Source organism: Macaca nemestrina, chromosome 8 (genome assembly GCF_043159975.1).
Source record: "Macaca nemestrina isolate mMacNem1 chromosome 8, mMacNem.hap1, whole genome shotgun sequence".
Classification (NCBI taxonomy): Eukaryota; Metazoa; Chordata; class Mammalia; order Primates; family Cercopithecidae; genus Macaca; species Macaca nemestrina.
Genome location: NC_092132.1, coordinates 98,613,217 through 98,640,173, shown reverse-complemented (window position 1 = coordinate 98,640,173; position 26,957 = coordinate 98,613,217). Strand labels below are relative to the sequence as shown.

The 26,957-nt window shown below is 37.1% G+C and overlaps 2 pseudogenes; both read left to right on the top strand.

The window, feature by feature from the left end:
- The first annotated feature begins 17,747 nt into the window (after positions 1-17,747).
- On the top strand, positions 17,748-18,807 carry LOC105496917 (zinc finger protein 736-like; annotated as a pseudogene).
- Positions 18,780-26,075, top strand: LOC112429377 (tripartite motif-containing protein 60-like; annotated as a pseudogene).
- Positions 26,076-26,957: the final 882 nt, after the last annotated feature.

Genomic DNA, 26,957 nt, shown 5'->3' with positions numbered 1-26,957 from the left:
TTTGCTTGAGGTCCACTCCAGACCCTGTTTGCCGGGGTATCAGCAGCGGAGGCTGCAGAAGATACAATATTGTTGCACAGCGAGTTTTGCTGTCTGATTCTCGCTCTGGAAGCTTCATCTCAGGGGTGTACCCAGCCATGTGAGGTGTGAGGTGTCGGTCTGCACCTAGTGGGGGATGTCTCCCAGTTCGGCTACTCAGGGGTCAGGGACCCACTTGAGCAGGCAGTCTGTCCATTCTCAGACCTCAACCTCCATGCTGGGAGATCCACTGCTTTCTTTAAAGCTATCAGACAGGGGCATTTACCTCTGCCGAGGTTACTGCTGCTTTTTGTTTAGCTATGCCCTGTCCCCAGAGGAGGAGTCTACAGTGGCAGGCAGGCCTCCTTGAGCTGCGGTGGGCTCCACCCAATTCGAGCTTCCTGGTGGCTTTGTTTATCCACTTAAGCCTCAGCAATGGCAGGCGCCCCTCCCCCAGCCTCGCCATCGCCTTGCAGTTAGAGCTCAGATTGCTGTGCTAGCAATAAGGGAGGCTCCGTGGGCGTGGGACCCTCTGGGTCAGGTGTGGGATATAATCTCCTGGTGTGCCATTTGCTAAGACCCTTGGTAAAGTGCAGTATTAGGGTGGGAGTTACCCGATTTTCCAGGTGTTGTGTGTCTCAGTTTCCCTTGGCTAGGAAAAGGAATTCCCTTCCCCCTTGTGCTTCCCAGGTGAGGCAATGTCTTGCCCTGCTTCTGCTCTCGCTGGTCGGGCTGCACCAGCTGACCAGCACCGATTGTCCAGCACTCCCCAGTGAAATGAACCCAGGACCTCACGTGAAAATGCAGAAATCACCCATCTTCTGTGTCACTCACGCTGGGAGCTGGAGGCTGGAGCTGTTCCTATTTGGCCATCTTGGGCGCCGGGCTTGGTTCTCAAATTTTAATGTGCATAAATCACCTGGGAATCTTGTTAAACTGCAGATTCTGATGTGGTAGGTCTGGGGTAGGGCCTGAGATTCTGCATTTCTAACAATGCTGGTGATTCCCAGAATATACATTGAGGAAGTTAACAAGCCCTCTAAATAATTCTAATATATGCTATCATTTCAGAACCACTGTAGTTCTCTTAAAACACTAATTACTGCACCCAACTTCTAAAGTGATTGATTTAGTAGGTTTAGGAAGAGACTTAGGAAGTTGTTAGAAATAAAACTTCCTAGGTGATGTTGCTGCTACTTGCCCAGGGAACACAGTTTGAGAACCATTATAGTGCTCTGGACCTCTGGGCTCCAAACTTACCTTATCAGGCTGGATTTCCTGCTTTGCTATCAGCTTCACATGGCTTATTGCAATTTCTCAACAGTGTCTTTCATTCATTTAAAAGCATATTTTAAAATATTCTTTCTTTTAAAATAGTTTAAATGATTTGAGGCTATATGACTTTGGGCTCTCTAGTATTCCATATTGCTAAAAATTGAACAAAATTCACACTGCTTTTACTTGATGGCTCAGCATTTGTCTTAATTCAATTCATTTCACTGAGGAGCTGCAAGGTTCATTTAAAATTTTTCTTGGTTAGGAAGCTAAGTTTTTTTTATTTTAGCTATACACAGAATCCCTTATCTTCCCTCAAATTCAGTAAGTTTCAGGGAGGGTAAAATATAACATATGAGTAAACTGCAGACAGAACTCAGAACATGATAACCCAAAATATGGCATCTTGGAATAGTGAGTGTCTTAAGCTGAAAAATTACTATGGAAGCAAGAAGGTCTCTTTGACCTTCTCCTGCCACCCTCTCTCCTCAAGCAGGCCATAGAATCTAGAATTCATTTTTCCTTTTCTCCCCTGAAGTGGGCCATAAAACCAAACTGACCTTTCCCTGAAGCAAGTTATGTGACCCTCATTCCAAAAGACCCTCATTCCAAAAGGCCCTCCATCTAACTTGATGAAAGGACCATCCTTATCTTTGAAGGCACAGAAAATAATCTGATAAAACAGGCCTTACTGATTTCCCCCCAGTTTATTACCATCATATCATCTTCCTTTTTGTCCAATCACGTTTCTTCACAACTGTCTATTTTTTAATTAGACTTAGCATAAAATATACAGAGATATTCCTGTTTTTTCCAGATCTTCATTTCTGAGGCTTCTGTGTCACTTACAATTTATAATAAATCAATTTTTATGCTTATATTAATCTGTTTTTTGTTATGGGGGTCTCAGTCATGAACCTTGAGATGGTTAAGGAACAAATGGTACTTTTTCTCTCCTATACTTACTGCCTTCTTTATCAGAAGCTCATGTCTTAATTTCTGATTGGTCTTCCTGAAAACCAGGATAGCCTCACTATCAAATAGATAGTAATCAGTAAATGCACATTAAGTAAAATATGGAAGTTGTTCAATACTTTTAAAAATTGCAGGGATTCTTAGGGTAAAGAATATTTTATGGCTCATCAATTATGAAACTCTAACATGAAACAAGAATTCAGTACATTAATCATTCTCAGGCATTCATTATATTCATCTTTAAGAGATGAAACTGAGTTCAAAGATGGCTTGTTCATCTCTGTAATGCCAGTGCCTATTACAGAGCCTGACACCTAACAGACACTCAGTAAATGTATGGTAAACGGATAGTGTTTGGATGAATGAACTAATCAATGACACAGAATAGAGCAGCATTAGCAACTAGAATAAAACATTGTTGTGTCTGAATCAGACATCAGGTAGATCACAATAAATTTGTTACTAGTAAAATTAGAAGATTTTGAAATTTGAAAAGAATAAAAGTTAATGCAAAAAAATAGCATCATTTTAATTCACTTACATTCTCTATGTTTTCTCAAGTGTAAGTTTTTTGAGGGTCACTTCATTAGGAATTGTTGATAATCTTCGGAATCTACTGTCTCTTCTGCAGTCCTCCATCTAGATATATGTCTTGTGATTGCATCACATGTGTTTTGTGATGCACTGTGGTTCCATAATAAAGTTCTTTTTGAGAGCCACTGAAATATATCACCCAAATGATATATTTCCAATCATTTATAATAAAATAATTTATATAATTATTTCAAATTAATGTTATTACATGAAATAAAATGATATTTATATTAAGCATTACTTTTTGCCTAATAATTTATAATATAAATCACACAGGAAAACAATTGCAGTTTATTTAAACATGAGTAGTAATTATTAATCATATATCATGACATAATTACAAATTATTACATAAATGATTTGCTCTTCAAAAGAACATTTTTCTTAAGTTTCAATAGTTTCTAAAATATTTGAAAAATTCTTTGCTTAGAAATTTTTCTTTCTCAGTTTCTTCTCCTAAAATCAAGACAATTATATTCACAAGCTTGTAATAAATTTTTTATAAAGTTTTGGAAGAGTAAGGAGACGTGACATTCTCTTCTATATCATTACAGCAATTTTGAGGAAAACTTTGACAACCCAAAAAGCAAAGTGAAAAGAAAAATGAGACAGGCACATTGTTTAATATACAACAGCACTTTTTAATATTCTTTATACTATTGTTAGTTAATAGAACTTCTGAAACTTTTTTTTTCCTCCATTGAAAACCAGGATTTGAGGTAACCCACAAGATTGATTTATTTTCTGGTTCAACTGCAAAGAGGACAGAGTATCTTAGACTATTATTGAATAATAGAAGACATATGCTATTAATATAGAAAGCATACAAAAATATGTAGTCTATCCGGAACATTGAGGAAAATACACTGGCGTGTCTTCACTATGTATAACATTGACACCATCAATACTATATCACCATGATGATATGAGATAAAGTATGTTAGCCACCTAGGAGCATAGATAAGAACCCTTTCTGATCAATCTTTCACTATTAAAAAATAAGGTATTCTTTTGTTTGCTCTATGGAATATATCACTGCAGGGTGCATATTCATTACGTTAGAGATGCGTATCCACTCTGAACTTTTGCAAGGCTATTTTCTGTATTTCAGAACCACCTACATGTTTTCACTAATTTAAATAATTCTAGTCCTCTCTATATTCTTGTTTGCTACAAAATGACTCTTGAAAATGGTAACTTCAGACTTTCAAGTTGTTGGTCTTATTTTATTCCAAGCTTTTGTTTAATTGCTGGCAACTCAGAAGCTCCAATATATGTTCACTTAGTACTTCAGCCCCATTGATCTTTCAAAAACTATTCTATTACATTGTAGTGAGTAGTTGAATATGTTTTTAAATAAAATTGTAAGCAAGTCATTTTGTTTACATAATATATATTAAATTATATAAAAAATTAAAAATAATTATATAAAATAATTTTATATATTTATAATTAATGCTTATTACATTAAATAAAACCTAAACAAGTCTCCTTTCCACTTTATATACTTTGCCATTATGTAGAGCAAATATTCTGCGAATGTAATTGGTGTACCTCTTTAAGATATCCAGCAATAATATTACTCAGCTGATTTATTTGTACATTTAATTAGAGAAAATATCAGGACTCTCAAATATTAAAGCCACTTTAAAAAGATAACAATGTAGCCATTGTGGATATTTAGAGGAGCTGATGCAGACTCTGAAGGCAACTTCTGGAGTTCTATGCATATATTAAATATTGTTAGCATCATGGAACTAAGTGCATAACACACCAAGGTGGTGCTTTTGAAATGAACAGCACCCTTTAATGGATGAACCATAGTTCAACAAATCTCCCCTAGTTCCTGGGACTGCCTTTGCCTTCATGTTCATGGATGTTTTCTTAAGTTGTTGTGACAGAACAAGTATGGAGAGGGAGATTTAAGACCATGCTGAGGTAATTATTGTTGAAAAGAACTGAATTAGGTCAAAATAAGACTCACAAACATGATCTTGATTTTTGAAATTGCTTTATATATTTTCTGATGACCAGCTTATTCCATTATCCAAGCCCAGGTCATGTGTCCCCTCTTTTCTCATTCATTCATTTCCCCCACCCCCATTCAATAAGCATGAGCACCTGCTATGGGCCAAGCACTATTCCAGGTGCAAGGCATCACCAGAGAGAAAGGAGAAAATGATCTGTGCCATCACAGAGGTAATTGAACATTTTTTAAAAATTATGTTGTGGTGATTAACATAGTTTTGTTATTTAGGCATATTTTGATCTCCTGTTAGATATAAAGTGTTTTGATGTCAGCCTCATGGTCTAATTCATGAATATTTTCCCCATTGCACTTATCACAAGGTCTTACCACTATAAAACCATTGAAGTGTGATGATTAAATGAATGATCAAATAGAGGACCGAATGAATCAATATCTGGTCTATTATGCCTGAGCAATGCAATATAATTTTTACTCTTTTGAAATAGCACAAAACAAGCTCAGCCTTTCAATTAGAGTCATATAAAATTTGGGGGCACCAAAAAGCTATCATAATAAAATTTTAAAAGTCATCCAAACCTATTTATTCGGAATTTTGGAATGCATTTTTATAACCTAACCTAACCAAACCAGGAAGGGAAAAAAGGCTGAAAATGTAGAATGGTATATTTACCTAATACACTTAACACTTAGAAGAGGCCATTAATGTGTATTATAAAATAATGGTATTTTATGAAATTGCAGCAGGGAAGTTTTTTATACTTCCCTAAATATTTCTTTTTGCATAATAATGACTCAATGAACAAAGCTTAGAAATTATCTCTGCACTTTGGTTTATTTAGAAAGAGTTTCCTTTCATGTGTGTAAATGATCTTTGAAGAAATAAGTTACATAGGTAATTTTTTTTTAAATGAGATTAATATGAACAAAATTTAGGGAAGAGAGGAAAGGAAATGTCTATTGGAAATGTCTTTCGCTGAGGCATCTTCCTTCCTTTCTGAGATGTCATTTGGGTTTCTCTTATTCCGCTCTGTTCTTTAGCTTTTAATTTCTTCCTATACTTCCTGCCCCAACATTGTCATTTTATCTTTACTTTTTTATATACTTAAATTATTTTGGTATAAATTATTTTTGTTCATGAGCAGACTCAATTACATTTTTTATACAAGGTATTTCACTTAACTTTGAAAAATGTTCTTCAGTTTCAAAAGGCATGGGGCAAGGGAAGAATTTATTTCAAATTTATGGTTTTGCCCAGAAATTCAGAGGCAGAGTTATGCAATAGTAGTAAAATGGACTATAGCTCCTCACATGCACACACACATTTGCTTCACTCTTCCTTTCAAGATGCAGAATAGTTAGCATAAGGGAAGGCGAATGTCGGTCACCACCACTTGCCATCAATTTGCAAGACTGATGTCTAGAGAAAAGTTACAAATGATGGAGTTATGAAAGATGTTTGTCTTGAACCCCATAACTTTAAAAAAATTGGGTATATGTAATGTTACATACATACTGAAAAGTATATCATACATATACATATGGTTTGAAGAATGGTTATGATAATAAAATAAACATCAGTGTATCCTCCATGTTAAGAAATCATATCCACCCAGTACTTCAGAAATGCCCTGTGTACTCTTCTTTCCTCCAGCAAAGGAAACCACTATCTGGTGTTTTGTGTTAATTATGTCTTTGGTTTTCTTTATGGTTTTGCCACTTACTTATGTATCTCTAAACAATGTATTGTTTAGTTTATTTTTGTTTTTAACTGAGTAAAAAGTGCAAACCTAGCTGTGTAAGAAAAGGAGAATATTGCCACTATACTATTAGAGGAAGGTTCCAGGGAAGGTAAGCCAAATAGAATTTCTGGGCCACATGCTGGTCTCAACTTCCTTTGGAGTTTACAAGTGCCCCTCCTGAGGAAACTGGAAAAAGGACAATTTGATAAGAATTTGTCCTAGAAAGCATAAAGAAATTTGGCAGAAAGGTGGGCTAGATGTGAAACCAGATACCAAGAAAAAGCATGGCCACAGAGAGTGGGCTGCTTTCTGTTTTCTGTTTACAGCCCACAGAGGCCCAACTCCAGCTCTCAGGAGTATATTAAAGCAGAACCTTTCTGCAGGATAAAATGAGAGTCCTCAGCTGATCCAGGCATAAGGCTTAGAAGGGAGAGTGGGGACCTCATTAGCACATGGGCCAGTTCTCCTGAATATTCTGTTCCTGGATTTAAAAAATAGCAGAATTTTAGCAGGGATCCTAGTGATGACAAACCACATCACATTGAATAACACTTTTGTAACCTATATTAGAAGCTCAAAGTACAGTGAAGTCTTCATCTCTAGAAAGAGAAACCTGATATAACTCTTAAATGACATTTCTCCATCTCTGAAAAAAACTTAAACATCAAACAGGTACTACACTGGCTTTAACACAGAATCAAGACAGATCCGGTAAGATCTCATGCAAACCTGTCTCTCTAACCTCATGTCTCACCACTTTCTCTGTGCTGTGACAATGCTCACATATTTGCACTGCTTGGAACACATCCCATTTTTTATCCCTCTTTGTCTCTGTTCATATTGTTCTCTTGTTTCGGGGCTCACTTCCTGCCTAATTTCCCTGCCAAACTTCTCATCCTTTAAGATTCATATCTCTATTATACAATAGCTATTCCTTCAGCCTCCTAGGTGGTACTTGTCTCTGTGTTCCTGTAATACTTTTCACTTATCACTGGCATAGCCTCATCAAATTGTATTTTAACCTGCATACTCCCCTGCCTTTCTGTGAACTTCTTAAGATCAATGAGTGCAACTCATATATTGTTTAACCATAACTGTATACCATTATCACATCTAAACGCTAACAATAATATCTTATTGTCAGCAAATGTCCAGTGTTAAAAGTTCTCTGTTTATCTCATACCTCATTTGTATTTGTTAATATAGGATTAAAAGAATGTCCATGTATTGCAATTGGTTGATCTCTTAAGTCTCTTTTCGTCTCGAAATTACTCTTCCATTTCCTTTCCTTTTCTTTAATCTGAAAATATATTTGTTGAGGAGCTGGGTGTTTTTCTTTAGAATTTCCATTTTCTTTCCCATGGAGTAATTTTTTATATGCCTCTGACTTTTATATTTCCTCTAAATTGGTAGTTAGATCTAGAAACCTGATCAAGCTTGAACATAAGCATCCATTGACAGATAAATGGGTAAAGAAAATGCAGCATTTTCTTTATATATATGTATGTGCTGCATTTTCTTTATCCATTTATCTGTCAATAGATGCTTAGTTTGATTCCATATCTTGGTAATTGTGAAGAATGCTGCAATGAACATAGGAATGCCAGTATCTCTTCAATGTACTGATTTCATTTTTTAAAATACATATACCCAGAAGTGGGATTGCTGGATCATATAGTAGTTCTGTTTTTATTTTTTTGAGGAATATCCATACTGCTTTCCATAATAGTTATGCTAATCTACATTCCCACCAATAGTATACAAAGATTTCCATTTTCTCCACATCCTTGCAACATTTGTTTTGTCTTCTTGATAATAACCATTCTAAGAAGTGTGAGGTGATAGCTCACTGTGGTTTTTATTTGCATTTCCCTAATGATTAGGAATGTTAAGAATTTTTTCATATGTTTTCTTTTAAGAAATGTCTGTTCTCATCTGTTGCCCAGTTTAAAATTGGGTTATTCATTTTCTTGCTATAAAGTTGTTTCAGTTCCTTATATATTTTGAATATTAACCCCTTATCAGATGTATGATTTGCAAACATTTTCTCTCCTTTTGTAGGCTGTCTCTTCACTTATTTTCTTTGCTGTCCAGAAGCTTTTTAGTTTGATACAATCCCATTTGCCCAGTTTTGCGTTTGTTGCCTGAGCTGTGGGGGTCATATCCAAAATGTAATCTCCCAGACCAATGTAAAGAAGCTTTTTCCCTATGTTTTCTTTTAGTAGCTTTATAGTTTCTGGCCTTACAATTAAGTACGTAACCTATTTTCAGTTGAGTTTTACATATGGCACAAGAAATCAGTCTAATTTCATTCTTTTGCATGTGTGTATTCATTTTTCCCAAAACCACTTATTGAAGAGACTGTCCATTCCCCGTGGTGTGTTCTTGCTGCCTTTGTTGAAGGTCATTTGACTGTAAATGTATGGATTTCTTTTTGGGCCCACTATTTTCTTCGATTGGTCTATATATTTGTTTTTATGCCAGTACTCTGCTGTTTTATTATACCTTTGTAGTATATTTTGAAGTCAGATGGTGTGATGCCTTTAGTTTTGTTCTTTTTGCTCAAAATTGCGTTGGTTATTCAGGATTTTTGTGGTGCTATACAAATTTTAGAATTAAAAAAATTTCTGTAAAAACCTCATTGGAATTTTTAGTAGGAATTTCATTAAATCCGTAGGTCACTTTGAGTAGTATAGGCATTTTTATGATATTAATTCTTCCAATCCATGAAAATAAGATATTTTTCCATTTATTATTTCATCTTCAATTTATTTCATCAATATTTTATAGTTTTCAACATAGAAAACAATGTAGAAACTCCCTGGTTGAATTTATTTCCAAATATTTTTTGTATTTTTAAAATGCTATTGTATAGAATTTTATTGATTTCTATTTGGATAGTTTGTGGTTAGTGTACAGAAATGCTGTTGATTTTATAGCTGACCTTGCACTATACAACTTTATGGAATTTATCAGTTCCAAGGGTTTTTGGTGAAATCTTTACAGTTTTCTATGTATAAGGTCATGTCATTAGCAAAGAGGGACAATTTTACTGCTTTCTTTTCAATTTTGGTGCTTTTTATTTCTTTTTCTTGCCTAACTGCTTTGGCTAGGACCTCCAGTACTATATTGAATAGAAGTGGTGAGAGTAGAGATCCTTGCTTTATTACTAATCTTAGAGGGAAAGCTTTCAACTTTTTACTGTGTAGTATAATGTTAACTGTAACCTTGTCATGTGTGGCCTTTATCATGTTGAGAAACATAACAAAAAAAATTGATATATTCTTTCTGTAGTTATTTGATGAGAGTTTTAATCATAAATGAATGTTGAATCTGTCAAATGCTTTTTCAGCATCTATTGAAATAATCACATGATTTTTATTTTTCATTTTATTAAGTCACATCAATTGATTTGCATATGTTAAACCATCTTTGCAACCCAAAAATAAATACCACATAATCATGGTATATGATTCCTTTAATGTGCTGTGGAATTTGGCTTTATGTACTTTTTGAGGATTTTTGTGGTTCATCAGGGATGAAGATTCTTGATTGCATATGTCTATTTGTCTTAATTCTCTATATGCCTATTTTATAAAAATTCTTATGTTATTTAATTCCTCTTACTCTTGGTTACCTTTTGGCTGAAAAAATGTGACATTTTTCATAGCAATTATTTGTTTATTTTTAATACTTTAAAATATTTTGATTGGCATATATATACATACTTCTTGTAATAGAATAGCTATTATGAAAAAGACAAAATACAAGTGTTGCAAGTATGTAGAGAAAAGAGAAACTTTGCACACTGTTGGTGGGAATATAAATTAGTACAACTGTTGTGAAAAATGATATGGTGATTCCTCAAAAATTTAAAAACAGAACTACTATATGATCCACCAATCCCACTTCTAGATATATATATATACATATATTTTAATGACATCAGTACATTGAAGAGATACCTGCATCCCTATGTTCATTGCAGCATTCTTCACAATTACCAGTAAAAATATATTTATATATATATGTGTGTGTGTGTATATATGTGTGTGTGTGTGTGTGTATACACACACACAATTTTAAAAATTCATTTTGGTAGAGATGAGATCTCAATATGTTTCCTGGGCTAGTCTCAAACTCCTGGACTCAGGCAACCCTTCTTCCTTAACTTCCCAAAGTGCTGTGATTACAGGTGAGAGCCACTTTGCCCAGCCTGCTTTATATGTTTGAACATATATCATATTCATAAAGGTTTGATGCTGTTGTGTGTTCTTAGTAGATTGTTCCTTTTATCAATATTAATAATCATTTTTGATTTCCTGGAATTTTTACCAGGAAAATTTTTTGCTGACTAGTATGGCAGGAAAATTGCTATGTAATCATTATGTTAATATTTGGCAGATTTTTAAAATATCCCTTTATTTTTTAACACTTTTCTTTTTTTCAGGTTTATCTTTTGGTAAATAATAAATAGCTACATTTTTATCTTTTTAGCAACCTGACATCTCTGTCTTTTAATAGGTCTAATAAAACAACTCACATTATGTGATTCTCCTTTTTGGGTTCTGCCAACAGGAAGCATTATAATATATCACTTGGCTCAGCACATAGGTAATGTTTGTTCACTTTTGTCTGGACCCTGACCACAGGGAGATTGTGACATAATGCTGGGCCCAGCACCAATGTGAGGTCACTCTCCAGCTTTGGTACTGCACAGAACAGACACTGTGACATATATCTAGGCCAATTGCCTAGGTGAAGTGAATCTCCTCTCTTGCCAAAGTCCTTCCCACAAAAGGGGTTTTAATATATCACTGAAATCAGCATCCAAGTGATGTGACACTTCTGCCAGGGTCCTGCCCACAACGTGGATTGTGACATCTCACTGGACCCACAAACATGTAGGTTATGAGACTTTCTTGCCTTATCTCTTGCCACCAGTGATATTGTGCCATTATACCTGAGACTATAACAAAAGCCTAATAACAACTCATGTGCATGGAGCCGGGACATGTGCAGGATGGTGACTCAAACTTTTCCACAAGTGTAATTGTGACATATCCCTTTGCCCAGCTCCTGAGTGATTTACTAATTATGTCTATGTATAGCCCACAAGTCAGATTGTGATGAATACCTTGGTCAAGCCCCTTGGTGATTTGACAGCGCTATCTTAACAATGTCCTCATAAGGGATTGTAAAATATTTCTGGACTCATCTTCTAGGTTACATGACTCTTCTCTCCTGCCTGTACACTGCTTCCTTTGGTAATTGTAGCATTTTTAATACTGCATCCAAATGATATGACTTTCATGCCTGGGCCCTGGCAACAGAAGGCATTGTGACAAATTTTGGGGCCCATCATTTAGGTGATATGACTCTCCTCTTCTGCCTGGACACTGCCAACAAGGGACATTGTGCCACAGAGCTGGACCTAGAGCACAAGTTATGTGACATTTCTGATGGGACCCTGCCTACAAAGAGAATATTGAAATATTTCTGGCCCAGCATTTAGGTGATGTGGCTGTTCTGTCTGCTTCATAACCAAGCAGGAAATTGTAACATAAATAGGCACAGCGTACAGGAATAGTAATGACTCTTATACGTGGACTCAGCCAATAGAGGATATTTTGACTCTTATAACTAAATTCAGGAACATGCATGATGTCCTGGGTCATCTTCTTGTACAAAGGTCATGAAAGATTACAACATTCACATGTATTTTACAAAGTCTTTGAATTATACAGACAGAGCCAAAGCAGGGCTCAGCACACAGGTGACATTGTGAGTCTTGCATGCACACCCAGCTGACAGTAATGACTGTCATCATCTCACATGGATGAAGCAGACTGTCACTCACGAAAACAGGACATGTGTGGTATTGTAAATCTCATCTCTGGAATTTTCTGACAGTGTGATTGTGATATAAATCTTTTCCAAGATTTTCCAAATTACACAAACACCTGTGTAATTTGACTCTCCAGACTTGTTCCAACCCATATATAGGATTGTGATGTCTACCTAGGCCAGCCTCCAGGTGATGTGATTCTCCTGCCTGGGCCCTTCTCTCAGTAAGCATTGTGACATATCACTGGATCTGGCATCCAGGTGATGTTACATTCTTGCCTGGGACATGCCCACCAAAATTGTTGTGACATATTTCTGTGTCCACCTCATACTTGATGTAACTCTCCTCTCTGGAATGGGCCCTGCACAAAGAAAGGATAGTGACATATTTCAAGGCCAGGTACACAGGTGAACGTACTCTTTTGCCAGAGCCATGCCCAATGGAGGGCATTGTGACATATCTCTGGGCCTATCACTGAAGTGAAGTGATGCCCTTCATGGACCCTTACTCACATGGAGCATTGTGAAATAATCAGAGAACCTGTACTTAGGTGATGTAACTCTCTTGCCTGAGTGCTGTCCTAAGAGAGCCTTGTGACATATCTCAGGACCCAGCACCCAGGTGATGTGGCTATTCTGCCTGGTTTCTGCCCACATGCTACGCTGTGACATATTTCTAGGGAAGCACCTAGGTGATGTGACTCTCCTTGCCTGCCTCAGCCCTGCCTACTGGTGACACTGGGACATGTCTCTGAGCCCATAACCTAAGTGATGTGACTCTTTTTCTGCCTGAACCTTCACCATAGGAGGATTTTGACACATTGCTGAGCCCAGCACTCAGGATATGTGACTCTCTTTTTTTTTACTGAGCCATTCCCACAAAAAAGGAATTTTGACCTATTGCACAGCCCAGCACCCAGATGATGTTACTCTTCTGCCTGGGTTCTACATAAAGAGGAAATTATGGCATATTGTATATTTCTGGGCCCAGCACCCTTGTGATGTGACTCTTCTGCCCATGCTGGAGCCAGCAAAGTTATTTTGACATATCTTAGGCCCATTATGTAGGTGTTTTGGCTCTCATAAGTTGGCTGGGTTTTTTCCACATATGGAATGGTGACATATTGCTGGGTCAAACACCCAGATAATATGACCCAATTTTCTATACCCAGGCTAGAGAAGGCGTTGTGACATATTACATGGCATAGCATCTAAGTGATGTTACCCTCCTGCTTAGTTTTTACCCACAAAAGGAATTATGATACATATCTTGCTTCAGTTCACAGACATGATGATCAAACTTATATTGGGATTCAGCCAATAGGAGGTATTTTGCCTCTCTTTGTTAAGCTTAGGACAATATGTAAGGTCCTGGGTTGCATATTCATACCAAGCTCACAGAAGCTTACAACACTAACTTATATTTTATAAACATTTTTGTGGTAGAGAGATTCATAACAGGGCCCAGCAAAAAGTTCAGATTGGGACACTCTGTTACACACCCAAGTGAAATTAAAAGTTGTCCACATCCCACATTTATAATGCCCACTGCTGAGGTCCTGAGTCTAACAAGGGAATACAGCACAAAGTTAAAATTGTGACTTCTATATGTAGATGTGGACACAAGTGGGATGGTGACTCATCTCTGGACCCAGCCCACAGGAATAATGGATCTTATCCTTAACCATGCCTGTAGGAGAGATGTTGACTATCAAACCTGGGTTTAGGGCAATATGTAAGAGTGTGAGTCCATACCAGCATGTAGGCCTCAGAGAGGTTTGCAACTCTCATGCAGGTTTTATAAAGTCCTCAGATGTTGAAGAGAATGTCATACATTGGCCCAGCACACACGTGAGATTGTGACTCTAATATACACATTCAGCTAAAGGTTAAGGATGTCACCCTCAAAGATGATGAGATTGTGTCATATCACTGGGCATAGTACCCAGGTGCTGAGAATTTTGGCTCAAATTTCTTTCCATGGGTGCAATGTTACATATCACTGGGTCAGAATCATGATAATGTGACTCTTCTACCTGGGCCCTGCCAACAGGGGATATTATCACATATCTCTGGGCCTGCCAGCTAGGTGGTGTGTCTCTCCAACCTGTACCCTGCTCCCAGAGGACATTTTGAAATAACGCTGAGTCTAGCATCTAGGTAATGTAACTCTCTTTTCCTGCCTGGGTTCTGCTTACCAAAGGAATTGTGACATTTGGCTAAATGAAAAACCTAGGTGGTATGTCTCTCCTCTGTTTTCAAGAGTTTGTATCTGTGCTGCATTCTGTTTCATTACTTTGGTGTTCTACCTTTATACTGGCACCAAAGTTCTTTGATCACTGTAGGCTTGTTTTGTGTTTGGAAATTATTAAGTGTAATGCTTCCAATACTTTTCTACTTTTTAAAGATTGTCAGGCTTTTCAAGGTCCCCTGAGATCTTACGTAATTTTGTGGTTTATTTTTTCTATGTTTGGAAAAGTATAATTTAAAATTGAAAAGGGGTGTGTTGAATGTATGGGTCACCTTAAGCAGCATGGACATCTTTGCCTTATTATGTCTTCTAACCATCGAAAAAGAGCATGCTCAAAAGTTTGTTGTTGGCCAGGCCCGGTGGCTCATGCCTGTAATCCTAGCACTTTGGGAGGCTGAGGAGGGCAAATGGCAAGGTCAGGACATTGAGACCATCCTGGTCAACATGGTGAAACCCCTGTTTCTACTAAAATACAGAAAAATTAGCTGGCCATGATGGTGTGTGCTTATAGTCCCAGCTACTCAGGAGACTGAGGCAGGGAATCGCTTGAACCTGAGAGTTGGAGGTTGCAGTGAGCCAAGATTTTTTTGCCACTGCTCTCCAGCCTAGCAACAGAGTGATACTCTGTCTCAAAAAAAAAAAAAAAAAGAAAGAAAAGAAAAGAAAAAGAAAAAGAAAAAAGCTGTGTTGTTCAATTTTTATATTTTTTGAATTTTTCAGTTTTTCTCCTGCTACTGATTTCTAGTTTCATTCCACTTGCACTATAAATAATTGTCTGTAAAATTTCAATTTACAAAAAGTGTTAAGTCTTCTTTTGTGGTGTCACATGTGTTCCATCTAGGAAAATGTTTTATGAGCTGTTGAAAATAATGTGTATTCTCTTGTCTGTATATACGTTTGTTAGGTGTAATTATAGTATAGTGCATTCAAGTTTTTCATTCCCTTATTGATAGTCTGTCTTGCTTTATTTATTACTGACAGTGGGATATTGATATGTCCTTTTTTTATTATATTGCTGTCTATTTTTGCTTCAATTGTGTCAATGTTTGCTTTGTGTGTTTGGGAAAACTGTCATATATTTACAGGTTCTCAGTGAATGAACTCTCTTACCGTAATTGAATACCCTAGTTTATCTCTTTGAATTTTCACATAAAGTAAATTATATGAAATATGACAGTTTTCAACTTAATAAGTTGTTGCCTCTTCTCCTCTCATTTGTTTAACACCTGCGTGGAATGCATTTTTCATCTTGCCATTTTCAGTCTATTTTTTTAATTAGTTCTGAAGTGATTCTCTTGAACATATGACATAGATAGATCTTGATATAGATCATGATATAGTTAGGGGTTTTTTTTTTCCGTTTTGAAGGATACTTTCGCTGGATATAGTATTCTTGCTTACACTCTTTTTTTCCAGTGTTTTAATTATGTCATCCTCCTCCATTCTTGCCCAAAAGATTTATTTTCATAAATTTACTGGTAATCTTGCAGAAGCATACATATATATAACATATCTCTTTTTTCTTCCTGCATTCCAGATTCTCTTCTTGTCTGTGACTTTCAAAACATTGTTTATGTTGTGTCTTGTTAGAAATCTCTTTGTGTCAATCTTAGCTGAAATTTGCTAAGCTTCTTGATTTTCTTATATTTTTTACTAACGTAGAAGTGCATATTAGTCTTTTTTTGTACTTCTACTCCACAATATTTATTTCTTTTTGTGCCTTTTATCTTTTTGTTGTTTTCATTTTTTATTTTATTTTATTTTATTTGTTTCCATTTTATTTATTGAGCATCACTGAGGTGGTAATTTTAATTTTGGGGGTTAATTTATTTTTTTCTTTTAACAAATAGATCTAGACATTCATTCAAATTGTCTCAGGTAATTTTTACGTCTCCCTTTTTTATAACTGATTTCTGGATATTCATTTTTATCTTTGACCCATATTATCTTGATATTTTGTATATGTTGTAATCGTAGGTTGAAATTTGTATAACATAAAGCCATATGTCAAAATCCTTATTAAGTGGCTTTTGTCTGGGGAAATACGATACCAATTTTTTAGGCTAAAGATTCTCAGAGTCTTTCAAGCCTGTTCTATGGAAGTTTTATCTGGTCTTGTGTGTTTTTTAGTTAAAAAGCATTCCCCATGTTTTTTCTTTTCTTTTTTTCCTCCTTTTTTTTTTTTTTTTTTTTTTTTTTTTTTTGAGTTGGAGTTACACTCTTGTTGCCCAGGCTGGAGTGCAATGACATTATCTTGGATCACTGCAATCTCCAACTCCCAGATTCAAGCAATTCTCTGGCCTCAGCCTCCCAAGTAGCTGGGATTACAGGTGCCTGCCACCACGCCTGGCTAATTTTTGTATTTTTAGTAGAGATGGGGTTTCACCATGTTGACCTGGCTGATCTTGAACTTCTGACCTCAGGTGATCTGCCTATCTCAGCCTCCCAAAGTGTTGGGATTCCAGGCGTAAGCCACCACTCCCAGCCATTCCCCACGTTTCTTATTGAAATCCTGTAGTCAGTTGCTATACCAATTTTCTGTCTATGATACTGAAGTGTTTCTTCTCTTGTAAGAGTCATTTACTTTTGGTCTCAGTTGTCCCAAACTGTCAAAGTATACCACCTTTCCTTTCAATACTGTCATGGAATATAGAAATTAGTCTTTGGTAAGGTCTCAAAAAGCCAGAAGCATGGACACAGGTGCCACTATTTTATTTATTTTTGGAAGGGAAAGACAGGAGTTAGAAGTCTGCATTTAAAGTCATCATAGGATGAAGAATGGCTGTGGTGGGTAAATACAAAATACCCTTATTACACTTCTGTGTGGTTCTCAGTATTTTGCTCACTTCGGGTGCTGCACACACTTAGCTGGTTCTTAGACTTCTCACAAAGGCATTTTGGTCAGTATATTTCTGTTAAGTTAATATGTTTATAAAGGAATTAGAGCCTGTGGTACTTTATTGTCAACTTGTTAGTGTGCTTCGTGTAATTATATGGTTGTAAAGTGTATTCACCTGAATCTAATGAGGAATAAATTTTTTTAAATTCACCTGGGTCTTTTCATTTTACTGCAGAGATATTGCTGGAGCACGACATAAAAGATTCATTTCAAAAAGTGATTCTGATAAAATATGGAAGCTGTGACCTTAATAGTTTATTTAAAGAAAGACTACCAAAGTGTTGCTAATTGCAAGGGGCAGAAAGCAGTTATAATGGCCTTCATCAATGTTTGTCAACTACCCATAGCAAAACCTGTCAATGTAATAAATGTGGCAAAGCTTTTGAGTTACGCTCAATCTTTACTGAACATAAGAAAATTTTTAGCAGAAAGAAATACTGCAAATGTAAAGAATGTGGCAAAGACTGTAGGTTGTTCTCAGATTTTACTGAGATTTTACAGAAGAGAATTCATACTGCAGAGAGATGCTACAGATGTGAAGAATGTGGCAAAGCCTTTAAAAAGTTACTGATCATAAACGAGTTCATAGTGGAGAGAAACCCTACAAATGTGAAGAATGTTTCAAAATCTTTACCTGCTCCTCAACCTTTATTCAACACAAGAGAAATCTGGAGACAGACTGAACGAATGGGAAGAATGTGGTAAAGCCTTTAAGTTTTTCTCAGACCTTACTAATCATAAGAGAATTCATACTGGAGACAAACCCTACACATGTGAAGAATGTAACAAAGCCTATAGGTGGTCCTCAGACTTTACTAAACATAAGATAATTCAGACTGGAAACAAACCCTACAAATGTAATGAATGTGGAAAAGCTTTTATGTGGTTCTCGGCCCTTAGTAAACATAAGAGAATTCAAACCGGAGAGAAACCCTACATCTGTGAAGAATATGGCAAAGCCTTTACCCACTCCTCAACCCTTATTAACCATGTGGAAGAGAGACCTTACAAATGTGAAGAATATGGCAAAACCTTTAGGTGCTTCTCGGACCTTACTAATCATAAGATAATTCACACTGGAGAGGAAACCCTACAAATGTGAAGAATGTGGCTAAGCATTGATCTCATTCTCACACCTCATTAGAGATAAGAGAATTCATACTAGAGAGAAGCTCCACAAGTGTTAAAACTATGGAAAAGCCTTTAATGAGTCCTTGTATTGTGTTCAACATCAGAGACTTAATACTGAACAAATGCGGTATAAAGGTAATGACTGTTGAAGAACATTTAACATCTTGGAAGGTCTCTAAGAACTTGTTTTATAACCTGGGTGCTTTTGTGTTGGACATATATAGCACTTTACTATTATGTAATGCCCTTCTTTGTCTTTTTTAAATCTATATTGATTTAAAGTCTGTTTTGCCAGAAACTAGGATTGCAACCCCTGCTTTTTTTTCTGTTTTCTATTTGCTTGGTAGATTTTCCTTTTTCCCTTTATTTTGGGCTTATTTGAGATGGGTGTCTCAATTACAGCATACCATTAGATATTCATTCTTTATTCAGCTTGCCACTCTGTTTTGTAATTGGGGCACTTAGCCCATTTACATTTAAGGTTAGTATTCATATATGTGGATTTGATTCTGTCACTATGATCTTAGCTGGCTATTTTGGACCTTTGTTTATGTTGTTGCTTTATAGTGTCAGCAATTTATATACTTTAGTGTGTTTTTGTAGTGACTGGTAATAGTCTTTTTCTTATTTAGTGCTTTCTTCAGAAGCTCTTGTAAGGCAGGTCTTGTGGCAATAGATTTCCTCAGCATTTGCTGATCTGAATAGGATCATATTTATTTTTCACTTCTGGAGCTTACTTTGGTTGGATATGAAATTCCAGGTTGGAACTCTTCTTTTAAGAATGTTGAATATTGGCCCCTAATCTCTTTTGACTTGTAGGATTTCAGATGAAAGGTTTGTTGTTTGTCTGATAGGTTTTTTTGGAGGTTACCTGGCCTTTCTCTCTAGCTGCCTTTAACAGATTTTTTCTTTCATTTTGACCTTGGAGAATCTCATGATTATGTGTCTTGGGGATGAACTTTTCATGGGGTATCTTACTGGGGTTCTCCACATTTCCTGCGTTTGAATGTTGGCCTCTCTATCTGGGTTAGGGAAATTCTCATGGATGATATCCCAAAATATGTATTTCAAGTTGTTTTCATTCTGCTTATTGCTTTCAGGCACTCTCTTTAATTGTAGATTTGGTTTCTTACATAATCCCATATTTCTTAGAGGTTTTGTTCATTCCTCTTTATTCTTTTTTCACTCTTGTTGTCAGTCTTATCTCAGAAAACGAATCTTGAAGCACTGAGATTCTTTCCTCTGCTTGGCCTATTCTGCTGTTAATACTTGTGATTATATTACAAAGTTTTTTATTGTGTTTTTCAGCTCTATCAGGTTGGCCACATTTTTCTCGATTGGCTGTTTTCTCTATCAGTTCCTGAAATTTTTTCCCTTCCTTGCATTGGGTTGCAACTTACTTTTGTAGCTCAATGAAGTTTATTTCTATCCATATTCTGAATTCTACTTCTGTCATCTTAGGCCTCGCTGGAAACGTAATTTGGTAATTTGGATGAAATAAGCCACTCTGGCTTTTTGTGTTTTCAATATCTTTGCACTGACTTTGTCTCATCTTTGTGGGCATATCTTTGAGGTTGCTGACCTTTGAATGGGGTTTTCTTATTTTTTATCCTATTTGATGGTCTTGAGTATTTGATTGTGGTATAAGATGTTTGCAGCCAACAGGCTTTGTCCTGGGAGATTTTTTGGTGGTAGTGGTGGGGCGGGGCAATGCTCAGCTCAAATCTCAGAGGCTGCATAATCTCAGGGACTTGTATTGAGCCCCAACTTTCTTCTCTGGCTCCATGATATTTGGAGTCCACCACTCTATGGGACTAAGGTCCCACAGCTGCAGCAGAGTGCTAGTGGATATGGAGTTTCTGCCTGTCTTTGGACATTCACCTCAGTGGCAGAAGCAAACCAGCTAGGAGTGGACTGGGGGGTACCTGCTGGAAACTGTATATGCTGTTGCACTAAAGATGGTATTGGCTTGGAGCAGAATGTTGGCCAGCACGGATTTTTATGCCTTCTTTGTGCGCCCCCCGCTCTCCATAAGGAGTAATTGTGGAGAGTGTGAGAGGATACCCTGTTCTCTGCACAGTGTTAGCACAAAGGCAGGGGTAGGGTTTTCTGCCTCTTTGCCCACCAAAGCTTCATTTACAATGCCAGTTACTGGGGGTGACTAGGGCATACTGCATTCCTATTTGCTGGTGGGGAAAGCAAAGCCAAACCTGCCTTTGCTGACATGTGCCAGCAAAGAAATATGGGGATTTGCCTTCATCTCGGGGGAAACTGCAGTATGGGGAAGAAACATGTGGGCTGGTGCAGTCATAGGGGCTGCCTTGCTGGAGCTCCTCAGGTGTCAGGCATGGCCCACCAGGGCAGATGCTATGGTATGGGCTTCCAGGGTACCTGTGACTGCCCTGTAAGAATCTGTAGCCAGACTGGGTCCCTGGGGGAGGCCAATAGACCAAGCAGTGCTAAGCTGGACCAGGTTCTTATGATTTCCAAGACCATCCTGCAGAAGTTAAGTTCAACAGTTCCCCTAGGGCTAAAGTCTCTTATGGGAGAAAGTTGAGTCCAGGAAAATGACTATCACTGACAACACTTTATTACAGATGCTCTCATGCCAACCCCTCTGGGAACCACATGAACTGGCTTGCTGCCCCATCTCTCTGCTTGTTTTCTGGGGGCTGCATCTCAGAGAGATGTAGGTCAGCAATCCCTTAGTACATTCAGCCCAGGACAGAGGATCTATTTTTTCAACCAAGTTATGGATTCAGTGTCTAGGGAGGAGCAGTGGGTAGTTTCTGGGACCCATGGAAGATGAACTGCCCTCCTCTCTTGGGTAAACTGCAGCTTGTTTGAGGTGTGAATAAGACACTTAGGGTTTTGGATTTATCAGTAGTCTCACAGTAGCAAGGACAGTTCTACTGCAGAGGCAGTGGCAGAAATATTTTCAGTTGCCCCTGGAGGCTCTGTCCAGGGAGCTACTAAGTTGCTACTGGCTCAATACCTCTGGCAATGATTGGCTAGTGGCCCAGGCCTGGAGACCTGCCCAGTGAGAATATATGAGAACAGGCACTCACATAACAGTCTGGCCACTTTTCTGAGGGGCTGCTGCAGTATGCTGGTGTCCACTGCAGTCTCTAGTCACCTCAGATTTTCCAATACCTAAAGTGATCACCAGTGAATGCTGCAAAACAGCAACAATGGCAGCATGCCCTTTTCTGTGGAAGCTCCATCCTACAGAGGTATAGACCTGTTTCCAGCCCAAAAGCCCCTGTAGGAGGTAGCTGCAAACCCTTGTTGAAAGGTCTTACCCAGTGAAGAGAACATAACTGGAGATGCACTTAAGAAAGCAGTCTAGCAACATTTTTGTAGGACAGCTCTGCTGTGCAGAGGTACTACTTCCACTGACAGTTTTTTGGATTCCCCAAAACCAGAAGCCTGAAACAGCTAAGTCATACAAACAGCAAAAATGTCAGCTCACTCTTTGCTCTAGGAACTATGTCACAAGGAGGTTTCAAAATTCCATCAACCAAAGAGCACCAGTGGTGGTAGCTGGACACCCTAGTTGGGTAGTACTTTCTAGTGAGGAAGAACAAGTTTGGAGAAAGGCTTTAACAGGCAGTCTGGTCATGTCTTTTTAGAACATCTGTACTGTTCTAGGAGATCCTTTCTGCCCCAGTCAGCTTGAGCTCTTCAAAGCCTGAAGGCTGGAATGACTAAGCTGCCCAAGCAGCAAAGACGGTGGGCCACTCCTCTTTCTGGTAGCTCCATCCCAGGGAGGTGCAGTGCTCCTGCCAATGGTTGGCTGGAATTCTAAGCCAGTAGGCCTTATCCTGTGAGGCATTGTGGAAGTGGGTCCTACAGACCATCACTATTCAGCCCCCTGGATTCCACCTCTTTCCTATGGGTATGTACAGGGGAGTAACCTCCTGCTTTGCTGGAGTTGCAGCTACTTCTTCTGAGAAGCCTGGAAAGCCAGAATATCTATGGCTCTTGAATCCCTGCACAGGCCTGAGCAGCTGCTCCGCTGACACTCCATGTGGCTCTGTGTGTTCAACTGAAGGCCGTGGTGAAGTGGGTTCATAAGGGTATCTTCTCACCTCGGGGTTGCAAAGATCTGTGGGAGAATCGTGGGTTCCCAGGGTCCGCATGCACTCACTGCTTTACTGGGTGGGGAGCTTCCCTTGGCTCCATGTTGTTCCCAGGTGGTCCATTGTCCTGCCTTGCTTTACTCCATTCTCTACAACTTAAGTTGTTTCTTTGATTAATCCCAATGCAAATACCTGGATGTTTCAGTTGAATGTGCTGTATTTATGCCCACCTTGCATTCCTCTCTATGAGAGCTGCACAGTCTAGCTGCTTCTAGTCAGCAAACTTGATCACTTTTCTCTAAAAGGAATCTATGTTTTTATAGTAAAAGTATTTAATATATTTTCAAAAGCAAATATTGATATAATTTAACAGTTACATTTGATGCTATGTCTTATTTCTAGAATTTATGTGAAAGAATATGGTCAATGGTTACTGCACCAGATTTATGGGAGATTCTTCTATATTAGATGGACAGATTTATATACTTTCCCATAGAAGATTAAGAAAACTGAAATCTAAGAAAAATGAAGACATTCTAAGCGGAAAGGCCACTTAGGGGTTGGTTTACAACAGTATCATAAGTGACAGGATGATAGGAGAGTGGTAAGTGATCAGGATAATATTCTGCATAGTAAGAGAAATGATTTGAATTTTAGAAGGAAATTGCTTTACCATTTGTAAATTAAGGTAATTACAATACAGTGAATTTCAAAATGCCTTTTTATTGACAATGTGTGGACTTAACTTGTTTTAATAAACCAAAATTGTTGTTATTGTGTTAAGGCTATTTTACTTTGAATGTGTACCTTGTCACTGATGTTAACTTATCCCAACTTATCCGAGGTTGTAGGTAACAGATGGTAACAATATACTATTGTGTGACAGTGGAATAACATCCCTAGTGATTCCTTTGTCAGTGGTCTTTATCTTAAAATAATTTGGAAAATATGGTTCCTACAACTTACATTTTTGTTTTTCTTATAACTCCAGGTTATTATGATGGGTTGTAATGAAGATTATGTGAGTATAATGGAGCTATTTGTTTCTGAATTCTGAACAACTATTTACAAAATATCCTACTTTTTTCTGTTAAACATATGACTTCTCTGGTCTGCTAAACACATACAGACCTTTAGTTTTGATTTACATGGATTTAAATATGCAGATATATCACTCTAAAATAAAATTTAGGTGTGTAACAGATTTATAGAGAATAATCATATTTGTTTATGGTTGTGTACCAACTTTGAGAGGAAACGAAAAATATTAGAATGAAATAGATAATTTTACAAGTGTTGATAACTTGCTAGCAAACCAGAAAGTTCAAAGATTTTGAAAGCAAATCTATTTTATCTGCTTTGTATTAAGCTCATTTATCTAAAATGTTACTGCTCCTGGCTTAGAATCATCTTGTGCAAATTCTCCTTTTTTGTTGTTGTTGTTTGTCTGTTTGCCTGTTGCTCACCATAGACATATAATCTTTATTAAAAATACAGAAATTAGCTGGGCATGGTGGTGGGTGTCTGCAATCCCAGTTACTCGGGAGGCTGAGGCAGGAGAATCACTTGAACCTGGGAGACAGAGGTTGCTGTGAGCCAGGATCACACCATTGCACTCCAGCCTGGACAACAAGAATAAAACTCTCTCTCAAACAAACAAACAAACAAAAAAGTCTTTGTATAATCCCCTCAGAGATTATGAAAGTGACTTTGATAAAATTTAGTGGTATGCACAAAATAAGTTTCACATGCAAGTGATTTAACAGTGCATGTATGTTCTTTAGCACATTTTATATTTTGTTTCCATTAGAGAATGCTATTTAATCCAATTTTTGTTTAGCTATTGTTCATTTTATTTTATAAAATTGACATAATTTAGTTTATTAAATTTATTGGGCCAATTTATTCAAGTGAACAGTTCAACATTTAATAAGTCATGAGGTATTTTTTGGCATAAACATGAAGTAAACAGAGATAATACTGGTTATGTAATAGAAGCTGCATAATTAGAAATAAATATTCTTTTTTAAATTAGCCTGTGGTGTCAGGTGAAAAATTGAAAATGTCTATAGTAAAGAAATGCCATTAATTCTCCATATGAAGAGAACATAATTGTACCTATGCTGCACAATTGACTCTCATAATTGAAACAGGAAGAAGAGATGGACCTTTTACCAAAATGAAGTGAAAACCTTATAAAAATTTTCAGATTATGTTTTTCCATTTAAACATCTACTGAGGTAGGTAGAAAGCAAGTCTATTCAGTCAAACCTGGAATTGCTGACACGTGTGAAGAGTATGCACCACAGGTGTCAAAACCTAAAATGCCCTGAACTATTTTCATTTAGATTAATGAAATATGGTTTTAGTCTTCCTCCTCTCTATTCTGGCTTAGACAAAATTATCAAGTCATTTCAAGTAGATTTGATTCTAGATCTTTTTTATTTTTATTTATTTATTTATTTGTTTGTTTGTTTATTTATTTATTTACTGAGATGGAGTCTCCCTCTGCTGCCCAGGCTGGAGTGCCGTGGTGCGATCTCGGCTCACTGCAACCTACTCCTCCTGGGTTCAAGCAATTCTCCTGCCTCATCCTCCCAAGTAGCTGGCACTACAGGGCCTGTCACCATGCTCAGCTAATTTTTTGTATTTTTAGTAGAGATGGGGTTTCACCATGTTAGCCAGGATGGTCTCGATCTCCTGACTCCGTGATCCTCCCACCTCAACCTCCCAAAGTGCTGGGATTACAGGCTTGAGCCACCATGCCCAGCCTTGATTCTGGCTGTTGACACAGCACATCCTCAATTTATTGTCTCTGAGGATAGAAAGGTGTGTGATATGGAAGAACAAAACTGAACATTTGTTATACCTAAGTAAATTTTATTTCTGCCCTGCTGTCCTGGGTAGTTCTGGCAGACATTACTGGAAGGTAGAAGTGGGAAACAAGCCTAAATGAAAATTGTGTGTGTGTCTTCTTAGGAACTGGCAGGATCAGCCTTCAGTTCTGGGTGGATTTGGGGCAATTGGGTGATATATAAAGAATGGTTATGTTGCATCAGGTCCTAAGGCAACCTGGCTTCTTCCAGTAGTAAAACCCAGTAAGATTGGTATTTTTTTGGAGTATGAATTGGGTGAATTTAAAAAATAATATACATGATAGATTTGTTCTGCATATTTTAATGATTATTTTACAAGACCTGTTTGGCCTTATTTCTATACTGAAGCACATTCTGAACGTCGTAAAGTCTCTTTGTTATCAGATACTGAAAGATAAAGAATGAGTAAATGAATCTGTTTCAGTTTTTGTGGGTAATTTAGCCAGTAAATTTAATCTCATTTCCGTAATCTTTAAGTTTTACTACTGAAGACCAGAATAGATTTTTTTCACCTAAATTTTTGCAACTATAAAAGCATGTTCATAATGTGACTTTCATAGATACTATGAATATCAATTGTCAAGTGTATTGATTTCTAATATAAAGTCTTTGAGTATTATGTCACCCAACATATCCAATAAAATGTTTTTAAGTTGCCTATTTAAAAAATCTGTCAATTTTGAATTACACACCTAGCTAAAATTTTTTTAAGATCTAGGATAAGATGTAAAATAATCAGACAAGTAATATAAAGTAAGTTTACTGAAATTTTTTACTTATTTAAGAAATCTAATTACATTTTAAATAAATTGCTGTCATCTGTTATTATTTTTGTAACACTTTTCTTAAGATTTTGCCTCTAAAACAGGTAACAATTTGAACAGAGACGGAAACAAAAATTCGATGATTGTCATGAAAATAAATTTCAGGAAAACAAAAGGTTTGTATAATGACCTAATAAAAATAATTTAAAGGATAAAAATCTTAATATTTGTTTTTACACATTATTGGGCAAAAGTAACCCTGAGATAGTAATATGCAGAAAATACTATTAATTATATTTTTGAGACTCTCTTACTGACTTTGCCACTTAGAGAACCTCCAGCACAGGCCCAGGATTCCCTAGGCATTTCTTCCAGGAGAATATCCAATGGAAATGAAACAGAAGTCCATGTCCACAAAGATATATCGATGCTCACCTCCTAGAGACCAGTGGATGCAGGTTGCAGAAAGAGTAGGCCCTTCTTGGATGTCCATGGAAGGGCTATGGGCACCATCCT